General features: G+C 46.7%; 1 pseudogene; it reads left to right on the forward strand.

The window, feature by feature from the left end:
- The window catches only part of LOC115067660, a 35,161-nt pseudogene that overhangs the window by 7,785 nt on the left and 12,786 nt on the right, over positions 1 to 14,590 (forward strand).

A 14,590-nucleotide genomic window follows, 5' to 3' on the forward strand; every position in this document is an offset into this window, starting at 1 on the left:
AGCCCAAGTGTCCTGGAGTTTCAGACAAGCAGCACACACCACTGTGCCATCCTGACAATCTTTGCTGTGCCCTCCTGAACATCACCTACCTTTAGCAATACACAACACACCCAAAAGCCCAACAGGGACTTTTCTGTCCTGCCAGAGTATAGACACCCAGGAAAACTGCTGCAGTCTCATTGTCAATCACCACTAATCCACAATGTCTTCTCGTGGAAGAGTTCCTCCTCACTTCCTGGCCCCTTACTCACTTTTGGATAAACCAAAACCAACCTGGCTGTACAACAGGGACTACATAGTCACCTCAGGAGTCCAGAACCTAGATAGGCAGCCCTAGTCACCTTACCAATCACCACAAAGTCCAGCTGTTTTCCCCTTAATAAATTCCTCCCAAGTTCATGACACCTTCCTCCCATTTGGATAAACCTGAACCCACCTGGATGCCCACAAGAGACACTTCAGTCACTCCAGAAGCCAGAGTCCCAGGTAGGCTTCCCTGCCTCACCGCCAAGACCCCAAAGCCCTGCCTGCCCTCTTCCAGGATTCCCCAGCTCTTTCTGACTTCCAGTTTCCCTTTGGGAAAAACTAGACACAACCTGACTGCCCACTAGGTAATTAACTTTCACTCTCTGTAATCCACATTCCCATGTAAGCTCCACCCACTCCACTGCCCTCCTTCCAGGGATTCTTACCTCTTACTGACCCATTTTCCTATCTTTATGATACCCCACACTCTAGATGACTTCACAAAGCCAACATTATACTTGCCCCACCTTGTCCAAAGACCCAAGTGGGCTGCTTCCTGCTGGTGTGCCGTCATCCCAAAGAACTGCTGCAGTTCTGCCAGAGTTGCCTGCCTGTTTCTGAACCATTCCTCACTTTGTAATAGCCCTGACACAACTTGGCTGCCTACCAAGGATTCTCCAGTTGTGCCCCTTCTCCATATTCCACAAACCCATGTCAACTACCACTGTCTCCTTGCCAAGAACCCAAAGACCCACCACCAAGTCCTGCTAGAGTTCCCTGTCTCTTTATGAATCCTCCTCAGTCCTTTTGTTATACCACAGACCACATCTGGCTATCCAGCAGGAATTCTGAAGTTTCACTCTAAGTCCAGAGACCCAGTGGACTTCTCTCACTGGCTGGTCATCACTCCCAAAACCCTGTTGCAACTATACCCTGCCAGGGTTTCCTGCTTCTTTCTGAAACCTCCTCCTTCCATTTGGAAAACCACAGACTGCACCCAGCTGGCCACCAAGGAATCTCCAATTGCACCAAAATGTTAGGAGCCCAAAGAAGGATGCCACTGCTCCCCTCCTGTACACGTGCCAAGATTCAGTATCTTCTCCTGACCTCCCTTTGGGATACATCAGAACACATCTGGCTGACCAGGAGGGATTCTCATTGTCCTGGTGGGCCTAAGACACAGGTAAGCTTTTCCATTCCCTCACCCTACAGATGAATGCCCTGCAGCAGCCTCTGCCAGTATTCCCCAGGGTTTTCTGAGCTTCTCTTTCCATTTCCTATATCCTAGAACCCACCAGGTACTCTTTAGTCATCCTGCATGGCTAGGAGACCCATGTAGGATACTGCCTCTTCTATCCCATCTTGTCACCTCCTCCTGACCCTATTCTGCCATTTAGGGTAAACCAGACCCCACCAGGCTGCCCGCTAGAAACACTCCAGGTGCCCAAGATGGTCCAAATAGGCTGGCACCACCCACTTTGCCAAGGCCCTGCTGCCAGGGATCTGTGCCCTTTTCTGGATCTCCCTTCCTCCCTTTGGGTACCCCCAAACCAGCCATCTGACCACCAGGGACTCTCCACAAGGCTGGCTTGTCCTGGAGACTCAGGAAGGCATCCCATGTTCCCCTGCCATACTGCTGGGGTTCTGATCCTCCTCCAGACATCCTCCCTCTCTTTAGGATATGCCAAGGCCATCTGGCTAACCAGCAGGGACTCTGTGGGCTCCCCCATGGTCCTGAGACACAGGTAAGATCCCCCTCCCATTCACCCTATACCTGAAAGCCCTGCAGCAGCCTGTACCAGGGTATCCAAGGTTTTTCTGACATGCTACTTCCCTATGTTATACACCAGAACTCATCTGGCTGCTCAGGAGGGATGCTTCAGTTGCTTTACATGATTAGGAAATCCATTGAGAATTCTGCCTCTGTGCCATGCTGCCAGGGGTGCCCCGCCTCCTCCTAACCCACTCCATTCATTTGGGCAACATCAGACCCAACTAGGCTGAACACCAGGCACTCTCCACAAAGCCCAAGTGTCCTGGAGATCCAGATAAGTGACCCACACTCCCCTGGCACCCTGGTTTCCCATTCTCCTCCTGAACACCTCCCTCCCTGTGGGAAACACCTGAGTCCAGCTGGCTTCCCAGCAGGGACTCTGCAGGTGCCCCATGGTTCTGAGATATAGGTAAGCTCACCCTTTCATCCTATACCTGAAAGCCCTGAAGCAGCCTGTGTAAGGTTAGGTGAGTGTTTTCGATCTATTTCTTCCTTTGAGATAACCCAGAACACACCAACCTGCCCAGCAGGAACTCTTCAGTCACTCCACATGGTTAGGAGACCCAGGAGGGGTGCTGACTATTCTGTGACATCCTGACAGGGTGCTTTGCCTGTTCCTGACTCCCGTCTTCTATTTGGGATACACCAGACCCCATCTGGTTGACCACCCAGGACTTTTCTCAAGACCCAAATGTCCTGAAGATCAAGATAAGTGGCTCACAACCCTCTGCTATCCTTCCAGACTTCCCTGTATCCTCCTGAACAACTCCAGACTTTGGAGATACATCAAACCACTCACGACAGCCCACCAGGGACTCTTCTGTCACCTCAGGCGCCAGAGACCCAGATAGGCTTCCTCTGCCTCCCTGTCAAGACCCCAAAGACCTACCATCGCCCTCTGCCAGTGTTCCATGCCTCTTCCTCAATCCTCTGCCCCAATGTTTTGGTACACCACACAATCACACCTAGCTGCCCAGCAGGGACTTTCCAATTACACCACAAGGTTAGGAGTCTGAGAAAAAAATTACCCTGCGCCGCTGCCAATGTTCCCGCCTGAACCACCTTCCTCTTTGGGGAATACACTAGAACACATTTGGCTGACCAGGATTGACTTAATGGGCCTGAGACACAGGTAATCTTTACCATCCCTCCATCCTACAATTGAAAGTCGTGCAAAACCTGTTCTCCAGGTTTTTCTGACATCCTCCTTTCATGTGAGATACACCAGGACCATGACTGACTAGGAGACACACTTCAGTCCCTTTACATGATTAGGAAATCCAGGTAAGATGGCACCTTCTCTGTGCCATCCTGCCAGAGTGCCTCACCTCCTCCTGACACACTACATCTCTTTGGCCTACAAGAGACCTCACCTGACCACTAGTTATTCTTCCACAAAACTCAAGTTTTGTCAAGACCCAGATAAGTATACCATATTCCCATGCCCTGCTATCAGCTTCCCAGCCTCCTTGTGAACACCTCCTGCCTTTGGATATGCTGCTTTCATAACCCCAGCAGCCAGACCCAGGTAGGCTGCTCCTGTCTCTGCCATCACCACAAAGCCTTGCTGTCTTCAACCTGAAGGGGTTCCTCCCTGCTACCTGAACCCTTCTTCCAATTTAGATAATTCAGAAATCACCTGACCACTCCCCAGGGATTCTTCTATCACCTCAGCAGCCAGAGACCTAGGTTGGCTTCCCCTGCCTCCTGCCGAGAATCCAAAGCCCTATCACTGCTCCCTGCCAGGGTTAATCATTTCTTCCTGACCACTAGATAACCTTTGATATAAAGCAGACACAATTGGGCTGAAAACCAGGAATTCTCCACAAGGCCCAAGTATCCTGAATACCCAGGTAAACAGTCCACGCCACACTTGCATCTTTTCACGTCTTCTCTGTATCCTCCTGAACACCTCCTGCCTTTGGAGATATACAACACCACACCTGAAAGGCCAACAGATACTCTTATGTCACCCCAGTGGCCAGAGACATAGGTAGGATTTCTAAGACTTCTTGCTTATCACCTCAAATCCCAGTTGTCTTCCATTCAAAGGGTTCCTCCTGGGCTCCTGATCCCTTCCTCCCTTTTTGATAGACCAAAATCCACCTGGTTACCCAACAGGAACTCTACAGTAACCCAGGAGCCAGAGACCCAGGTAGGCTGCCCCTGCCTCCCTGCCAAGACCCCAAAACCTCTCCACTGCTTGCTGCCAGGGTTCTCTGACTCTTCCTGACCCCCACCTTCTTTTTGCACTAAACCAGACACAACCTGACAGCCCACTAGGAGTTCTCTAGTACCCTCTGTAGTCCAGAGACCCACATAGGCTCCCCCCGCTACCCTGCCATTCTAACAGGGGTCCCTACACCACCCTGACCCCACCTTCATCTTTTATGGATAGCTCAGATCACAAATGACCACATAAGTTAAATTGTACAGGTGCCCTGTGTAGTCCAAAGACCTAGCTAAACTGCCCCTGCCTCCCTGCCAAGACCACTCCATGCCATGCTTCTCTGCCTCTTCTAAAACCCATCCCTCAATTTTAGTATACAACTAACCCCACCCAACTGCCCACCAGAACCTCTCCAGTTGCCTCCCCCCACATCACACTAGTCCAGAGACCCAAGTAGGCTGCCTCGCACTGGCCTGCCATTACCCCAAATCACTGCTGCTGTCCCTTACCTGGATTCCTGGCCTTATCCTGATGCCCTGCCTCCAACTGGGACACCCCAGAACCCACAAGGTTGCCCACCAGAGACTACATTCAACACCCAGGTAGGATGCCCCTGACCATTTTGACCCTCTTCTAGTGATCCATTGATCTTCCTGACCTCCTTCCTTCCTTTGACATACCCCAGACCCCAGAAGACTGAATACCATCTTCTCTCTTATTGCCCCACAAAGCCAGGAGACTCAGGTAGTCTCACCTACCTCACCTTCTTACCATTATCACAGAGTCTTATGCGGCACCTGCCAAGGTTCTCTGCCTCCTCTATAACCCTCTGTCCTTTGGGATACACCAAAGCCCATGGGGCTGCCAAGCAGGGACTCTCCAGTCACTTCACAAGCCCAATGACAGGTAAGCTTCCCCCTACTCCATCATTACCCCAATCCCCCCCCCCATCTGTTCCTTGCCCGTGTTTCCTCACTGCTTTCTGACTCCCTCTGGGATACATCAGAACCCACTGCTGCCCACAAGGGACTTCCAGTTGCCCCACAATGTTAAGAGCTCAAACACGGATGCTGCCACCCCTTGCAAACCTACCAAGTTTCTACATCTCTTCCTGGCCCCTCCCTCTGTTTTACATATGCCAGACTCCATCCCACTACTCATCATAGACTCTGCAGTCTCAAAAATGGCCAGGCTGCCCTTGCCTCCCTCCCACCACCTCAAATCATATCTATCTTCCCCTGCCAGGGTTCCCCTCATTCTCCTGACTTTATCACTCCCTTTGGGATACACAAGAGCCCACCAGGCAGGCCACAAAGGACTCTGCAGTTTCCCCATGGGTCTGAGACACAGTTAAGTTCCCTTATCACAAACATACCCGAAAGCCCTACCTCTCCCAGTGCCAGTGTTCTCTGGGTTTTCTGATCTCCTTAGCTTTGGGATAGCCCAGGACCCACACTGCTGCCCAGCAGGGACTCTTCAGTACCCCCACAAGGTTAGGAGATTCAGTCAAGATGCTGCTTCCTCTGTGCCATCCTGACAGTGTTCCTCCCCTGCTCCTGACTCCTTCCTTCCTTTTGGGATACACAAGACCCCACCTGAATGCCCACTAGGGACCCTCTAGGCATCTTCTGTGGTGCAGATTCCCAGATATGCTGGCCTTGCCCCTATGTCAAGACCCGAGTACCTGAGATCACCTTCTGCCATGGATCAATCTCTCTTTCTGCCAACGCCCTTTCTTTAGAATACTCCAATCTCCACCTGGCTGCCCATCAGGGAGTCTCTAGCTGCCTCCCTTAGCCTAGAAGTCCAGGTAGACTGCCCCTTGCTGGCCTGCAATCACCCCAAATTCAGGCCAAGACCCTGTGTGAGGGATACCTGCCTAATCTTAACACCCTTTCTCTGCCTGGGGTACCCCAAAACCCACCTGGCCGCACAGCAGAGGCTCTCCATTTGACCCACAGGGAAGACATCCCGAACACCCTGCCCTGCTCTTCCTGACCACCACAACCCCACCTTCATTTAAGACATCCCAGACCCTATCTGGCTGCATAATAGTTACTCTCCAGTCACCCCATGAAGGAAGCAGACCCAGATAGTCTCAGCCCTTCCCCACTTCCCTGCCATTAGCTGAAAGCCTGAGTACTGTACCCTGCCAGGGTTCCCCACATCTTCCTGACCCCCTTCTCCCTTTGGGATATACCAGAGCCCCCCCCAGAATGCCCAGCAGGATTCTGCAGTTGTCCCAATGGCCTGAGACACAGGTAGGCTAACACAGTCCCCTGCCATTACCCCAAACCAGCCGCAGCCATTCCTTGCTAGTGTTCCCAACCTCCTTCTGACCCCATTTGTGCCTTTGGGATACACCAAAAACCCACTGGGCTGCTCATCGGGCACTCTTCTTTTACCTTACATGGTTTGAAGCTACAGATAGAATGCCACCGCCAACTCAGTGCCATCCTGGCAGAGTTCCTCTCCTCTTCTTCATCTCATTCTTCCCTTTCCAATACACCAGATCCAACCAGTCTCTGCCCACTAGGGAATCTGCAAGAACACTGCCTGGTGCAGAGACCCAGAAAGACTGCCCCCTCCTGCAAAAGGCAAGGACACAGAGTCCCCTGTTGCCAGGCATCCCCCACCTCTCTACCACCTCCGTCACTTTGAGATACCCAAAGCCCCATCTGGCTGAACACCAGGGACTCTATACAAGGCTTTCCTGTCTTGGAAACTCAGATAAGTGGACAAAATACCGCCCTCACCACCTTACCAGGGTTCCCCACTCCCTCCTGAACACCTCCTGCCTTTGGAGATACACCAGACCTTGATGGTCAGCCCACCAGGGACCCTTCTATCAACCCAAAGGCCATAAACACAGGTAGGATTCCTGAGTCTCCTTGCATATCACTGTCTTTCCCACAAGGGTCCAATCTGAGTTCCTGACCCCTTACTCTCTTTTGGATAAACCAGAAACCATATGGCTGCCCACCAAGGACTCTTCAGTCACACGAGGGGCCAGAGACCTAGGTAGGCTGTCCCTTCCTCCCTGCCAAGACATGCATCAGTTCCTTCCAGCTCCATGTGAGTTGTTCACTAAAGGTAAAGAGGCCTATGTGAACACTTAAAAACTCAAAAGACCCAGAAGTATAAAACTAATTTTCATAGTTCTTTTCTCTAAAAGAAGTTAAATTGGCAAAGTTGGAGCAGCTAGCAGAAACAATTTCTGAGTTATAAGCCTTCATTTCTAGTACCATATGAACACTTGTAATCAGAAAAGAATAAAGAAAAAAATGCCATTGCTGCAGTACTCCATTTTTGCCACCAGAGGGCAGGCTAAAATTACTTTTTCTAAGTCATGAATTTTCTTCACCTAAGGAGGGCAGCATGTGAGAGTTGTGTCCCTGAGGCATCTTCAGGTTCCTCTGTAGCTTCCTAATGGGACAAAAAAAGAGAAGGACTTAGGATGTCTTCAAAATCCAGCTTCAGTAACTGCAGCATGCATCACCAGCCACTTTTGCCTTACTGTTGTTCTTCCACCTCCTCCCCATGCCCTGTTCTTCTTGACTTCTTTCCCCTTCCTCCAACACTTTGCCCAGAGCATGGATTCCCATTCATGGGGAAAACTGATGATACTGGTAAAAATCACAGCAGCAGAATGTAGCAGGGAAAGTAGCTAACAATGATGACAGTACTGAAGGCAGAATATCACCACTCTCAAAGGAAATTTGAATGCTAACAAGAATCTATGCCTTACCAAGCTGGTGAAGGAGGAAATATGAACTTCCACCACTCTCCGGAATCTCACCTTGAGGGTTTCACTTAAGAATGGTCTCACAGGAAATCAAGGAAAACAGACTGCCTGGGATTGGTGAGGAATTTACATTTCAGAGTTAAAAAGTAAAATCTAGAAAGGCATTGGCTGAAACAGACAAAGAAGCACATAGAGTTTTAAAAAAAAAAATCCAAGCACGTTAAGGGGCTCTACAAATCTCCAGGGTTATTACAGTCTAAAAAGTGTGTGCTCCTGTAATCCCAGTTCTTGGGAGGGTGGGGTAGGAAGACTAATCCAAGTTTGAGGACAGCCTGGACTACATACATAACTCAAGGTTAGTGTGGGATACATAGGGAGATGCTCTCTCAATAAAAAAAAATAAAACTTAAAGGAAAATCAAGTAACAGAGATATAAATATAATTGCCTTACTCCATCTCTATAAATCACAGGTAGAGCAATCTTATGAAATTCAGACTCCTGGGACAACTGGTGATAACAGATCAAAATCTAGTAAAAGATACTTTAATCTACTAGAATAATGGAATCAGAGTACATGATGTCCAACATTTATTTTAAAATAAAATGACTATTGTTGCAATTACAAAGTAGTAATTTTTAATTTAATTTAATTTTTAATTAAATTTTAAACTTTTAAAAATTATTTAATAACCACATAATTAGAAGAAGCATTTCATTAAAACAGCATTGACATATTCAATAAAAATTTCCAGAGCTAAGATGCATCTCTTTCAAAATTGGCTGTAAATTTTTAGGTTTAGAGTTGAATTAATACAGTTATACAATATTGTATTCAGTATAAACCCTTTAAGACATAAAATTAAATGAGGTTTTAACCTTTAACAAAGATCTCCATTTTATTATTAAAATACACAGTTTCATACAGAAAAATTCATTTTTGACAAAATCCAACATGAATTCATTTTAGAAGTCCTAGAAGGAATTGGATTGGAGGGAACATTCTTCAACATAATTAAAGCTATATACAATAAGCCTACAGCCAATATCATTCTAAGTGGAAAAAAACAGAAGCATTCCCAGTAAAATTAGGAACCAGACAAGTATATCCACTGTCTCTACTCCTTTTCAATATACTGCTTGAAACTGTTGCTACAGCAATAAGACAAGAGAAAGAAATTAAAGGAGCACTGATGGACAAAGCTTTGAAGAATTATTTTTAAAATTTTTTTAAAAATGTAATAACCACATGATTAGAAGAAGCATTTCATTACAGCTTTAACATATTCAGTAACACACTCCAGACCAAAGGTGCATCTCAGCTATAAGTTTCTAGGTTCACATTTGAATTAATACAGCTATACAATATTGAACTCAGTATAATACAGCTCTGTAAGACATAAAACTGAATAAGTTCTTAACCTTTAAAAAAGATCTCCATTTCATTTTTAATATATTGTTCCTTGCAGAAAGACTCATTGTTTTTGCTACTAACACTGAGATGTTGGCACATGCATCGCTAATCTGTATGTATCTGATTACTACTAGTCATAATCGGTTGCACTTGGATCCTTGGCGCCTCTGTATATCTATAAAGCCATCGGGTAGATTTTAATGGTAATGTTTATCACCTCTACTAATTAACATGTCATAACTTTTTATGCTTCCTCCTCAAATATAATACATTTTTAAATTTGTTGATTGTGTGTGTGTGTGTGTGTGTGTGTGTGTGTGTAGCACACAGAACATTCCAAACCATCTTATTCAACTATACACCCACTTCCCAGATGGCACTCTCCCATAGCCTCCCTCCCCCCACTAGAGCCCTTATACTCTGTTATCCCTGCTACTGTCCGCTGTGTGGTCGGCACCCCCAGCTGTTCCCCACTATTTGTCCATCTAGTGAATCTAGTCAGCCTATCTAGAGGTCTTTGATTTAGGAAGGTCACCAGTTCCTCATCTAGCAGCAATCAGTTGTCAATATTCCTTTAGATAAGATTGGGGTTGGCTGTTTGTTTTCCCAGTTCTATGCTGGGTTTCTATCTGGGAGTCCCTTTGGCCACCCTGGCCAACAACTCAAAAGAAGGTATCTTCTTCTGTCTGGCATTGTTGCTTGTTCTGTAGCCTTTAGCTATGCATATGGACTCTTAAAAAATTATATTGGCCCCTTTAACCTTTGGTTATACTTTCCTTTAGTGTGTTTAAGGCCATATAGTTGGCCCAGATAAACCAATTTATTTTTACTCTTAAGGTCGTTTGAGGATCTGTTCCTCAGGGGTCACATGGGCTTGGGAGGAGCCCCTGGCTCCTTTCTTTTACCAGTTCCACCCATGTGAAGATAAGTCAAAGGTCCTGCTCGACCGTGGGTGGCTTCACGTGGAAGCATGAAGGAAACGTGTCCTCTGTGTTGACCCTCTCTTTGTAGACTGGACACTAGTTCTCATGGGGTCTCCTCAGCCTCCTTGATCAAGTGGACAGGTGACCCACCACAATTACAGGATATTTTGGGCGATGCTCATAGTCCCCTGGAACTAGTCGACCTAGGAGGACAAGGAGCAAAAAGTGTCCTTTATGTCCCTCTGACCAAATTATTATAGGCCTCAAAGTATGTCTGTTAACCATGCAAGAAGGTTAGTTCCACCAGTCTGGTACTTTTAATTATTGTGTGTCACATCGATAAATCTTGGGCAAAGACCAATTGTTCTCAGATAAACCTTACTTAGACATATATTTCTTGATCTCCTATGTATAATTTGTCAGTAGGTTGTTGGAGTAATATGGTTCCCTCCAGCTTTTTAAAACTAGCTAGGCATTATTTATCTCTCACATTGTCTAACCCCTCCATCATTGTTTCCCCAATAAAGGTGCCCACATTTTCCCCCTTTCTCCTTTACTAATACCCTTCTCCTATGGTCCTACCTCTCTTGAGTGCCTTCTTTCCCTCTATCCCCTAGGTTCCTTGTATACCCTTCCCTCACCCCTCCCTTAAACTAACCCAATTTTATTTATTATCTATCTATCTATTTATTTTCTGTTTGGGTCATGTTTGATAGTGCATGCCTCTAACCAGAAGTTGAGATAAAATATTCTAGATCACAGACACTTGGAGGGCACGGCATGTGAGCCTTTCACCAGGGAGCCTATGCCTGTCATCTATTGGTTGCTTAATATTTGCACATTTCTGCTATCATGTATTTTGAATGAGTAAATGAGTAAATTCCTCATTATGATTTTGCAGGTAGTCTGAAGGATTTATGAAATAACATGTCAAATAAAACTGTCAAATGACAATCACACACTCTACTCTGTAAGGGCAATCACTGTTAAAACCACATTTCTTAATTACCACAAACCACTACACAAAGACAGTGGTTGTTTATAAACTTACTTCCTTAGTAAGATCTTACCTATTATACACCTTGTCCTATAATTAACTTGAAACAACTTAGGTCCTTAAGAACTAAGTTGTGAGCATTCTTTCATATCTGAAAGAAGTGTGAATTAACAAGGAAAAATGCCTTCATCTTCCCAAAATTATCACAATGCTGTTTATGGCAAAGTCAGCTTGAGGCCACTGTGCATCCATCCTGTCTGCCATGACAGCAGCTTGTCTCTCAGGACTTACCTCAAAGGTCACAATTGCCTGTATAAACTTTCTCTTTAGAGGCAACCTCCTGACATCCAGTCATTTCTTCCAATATTTCCCTCTGCCCCTCCCTCATGCTGTGCCACTATAGACATCAGACATGCTCCTAGGATCCTTGACCACATTTGTCTGCTCCCTTATCGTATGTGTTCTTTTTGTAATAGATCCAGGCTATATTTCTCCTTAAAGCTCCACTTTCTACCTCAGAACTTGATCCCTCAAAATCTCATGTCACGTGTCTGTATATTTATGATGTTCCTAATTACGCATTAGATACTCCCACTTTCTCTTTCTTTTATTCTAACCTTGTAAATGATTCTCCAGTTGAAGCTAAAGCACTGGCCAATCTTAGAACCAGGGTCCATGCTTGATATTGGTTGTCCACCAGAGGGAGCGTCTGGTCAGAGCAGGGTTGGCCTGACACGTAACTCCCTCAAACCACAGGCTGGCTCTCAACCTTGTCTCAACACAACCTCTCACTTCTCAAGAAATCTTGTCTTTTGACAAGTCCAGCACAAGTAACTGGGTGCAATGGGGAATAGTATATGGGGCCAAAATCCCCAAATAATAAATTCTTGTTGCAATTATAGGAAGCCTGATGTGAGCACTATTCCAAGTGCTTTACCTCTGTTTTATTATTCCAACAAGTCTATTAGGTAGAAACCATTATTTCCCCATGTCACAGATAAGAAGCTTGGGGTTCAAATAGACTGATTAAACCTGTTCATATAGATAAATCCATCTTGGTTGACTCAGAGCCCCCATACCTGTCTACTGTGCTCTAGAGCCTTTTGTGGGGAAATATCAGCAGCCATTCTCCAGGGAAGAGATTAAGAATAGGAAATGTGGACTGTATAGATTATTTAAGTGCACAAAAGCACTTGCCCCAAAAGCTGGCAATCAAAGTTCCATAGCTAAGACCAATGTAGTGGAAGCAGAGAACCAACCAGAGAACCAAATTTCCTCTGAGCTCCACCAGTAGGAAATGGCGTAATCCTGTTTGTGTATGTGAGCTTGTGAACACACACACACACACACACACACACACACACAAAATACAGGTAATTTGAATTTGTAAATGAGTAGGAAATATACCAGGTGTGGTTCTGTGTGCTTGTAATCAAAACAGTCTTGGGGACAGCTTGATGGTTCAGCTGGTAAAGGTACCTACCACCAAGCCTGACCACTGCAGTCCAATTCCCAGAATCCACATGGTAGAAGGAAATAATTACTCCAGAAAATTATCTTCTAACAACCACCTGCAAGCTGTGGCTGGATAGTGTATGTTCAAGCATGTACTCTCATGTGTGCACCAACAAACATGTGTATATGTATGTAATTTAAACTTCTATTTGCATTTTTCTCTTTATAAAAATTACAAATAACTGACAGTATTTTCATGAAAGATAATACAGATTATCTACTTTTGCTTCAAATAAATGATTCAAAAATTTGTTGAGAAATTCCATTTAAAAATAAGTTATTAAGGGGGAAATGAGGAAAAGAGGGAGTACTTTAACTGGGGCAGGAATAGGGAGGGTTATACAGGAAAGTGAGAGGAGAGATAAATAATGCTTAGATGCTATAAAAAACAGACAGAAATGGATTATTCAAAGTCCTACTGAAAAAATAAGCATATGATAAAGATAATTAAAAACTTTCATTAATCCTTCTTTTAAAAATGGGAAATGTAGGACTGGAGAGACGGCTCAGCAGTTAGAACATTGGCTGCTCTTGCAGAGAATCCAGGTTCAGTTCCTGAAACAACACAGTGGCTTACAAAGGTCTGAAGCTCCAATTCCAGGGGATCTGACACCCTCTTCTGGCCTCCTCGGGCATCAGGCATCACATACACCGAGACAAAGAACTCAAACACGTAAAAAAACAAAAATGTAAAAAATAGGAAATGTGATTGCGGAGCCCTCCGCGCCTTGACTCCCCCGGCGTCATTCGCCCTTCCATCTCCCCCGCTGTTCTCTGCTCCTGGTTTGGGCCCTGCGCCATTCCTGGTCTTGGGTCCCCAGACACCTGGGGAACCGGTGCTGCTTCCTGATCCTTTTCGCCCAGGCCAGCTTGGTGCCTTCCTTGGGCTCCAGGAGCACTGCTTCGGGACCTGGCCCCGCCCTCACCTCTCCCTGCTTCCCTGGACCTGCACCACCGACTAACTCTCCTGGCCTGCTCTCCTGCCCTCAGGCCTCTCTTGGGGTAAGTCTATTGAGCAGCCCGCACGCTGACTCCCCCAACTGTGTTCACCCTTCCATCTCCCCCGCTGTTCTCTACTCCTAGTTTGGGCCCTGCGCCCATTCCTAGTCTTGGGCCCCCAGACACCTGGAGAACCAATACTGCTTCCTGATCCTTCTCACCCAGACCAACTTACTGCCTTCCTTGGGCCCCAGGAGCACCGCTTCTGGACCTGGCCGAGCCCTCACCTCTCTCTGCTTCCCTGGGCCTGCACCACCGACTAACTCTCCTAGCCTGCTCTCCTATCCTCAGGCCTCTTGGGGTAAGTCTATTTGCGCAGCCCTCCCCGCCTTGACTCCCCCAGACACATTCACCCTTCCATCTCCCCTGAAGCTCTCTACTCCTAGTCTGGGCCCTGCGCCATTCCTAGTCTTGGGTCCCCAGACACCTGGGGAACCAATACTGCTTCCTGATCTTTTTCACCCAGACCAAATTAATGCCTCCCTTGGACCCCAGGAGCACTGCTTCTGGACCTCACCCCGCCCTCACCTCCCTCTACTTCCCTGGTCCTGCAACACCCACCAGCCTCTTTCTGGGGCTGACAACCTCTTTCTGGGGCTCCGAGGCTTACCTTGCCTCTCCCTGATCCTTTGCATCCAGTACAACCCAGCTACTCAATCCACTCCCTGGGAAATCTTGGGGCTTCTTCCCTCCCCATCTGCCTTTGCATCCCTGCATGGCACGGCCACAGCCAGGATCTCAGGTCAGTCCAACACCCAAGTTCCTGAGGCCAAAATCATTCTTAGAAGATTCCAGACCTAAGGAGAAAG

The sequence above is a fragment of the Nannospalax galili genome, unplaced genomic scaffold (genome assembly GCF_000622305.1).
Source record: "Nannospalax galili isolate Female #2095 unplaced genomic scaffold, S.galili_v1.0 scaffold25, whole genome shotgun sequence".
NCBI lineage: Eukaryota > Metazoa > Chordata > Mammalia > Rodentia > Spalacidae > Nannospalax > Nannospalax galili.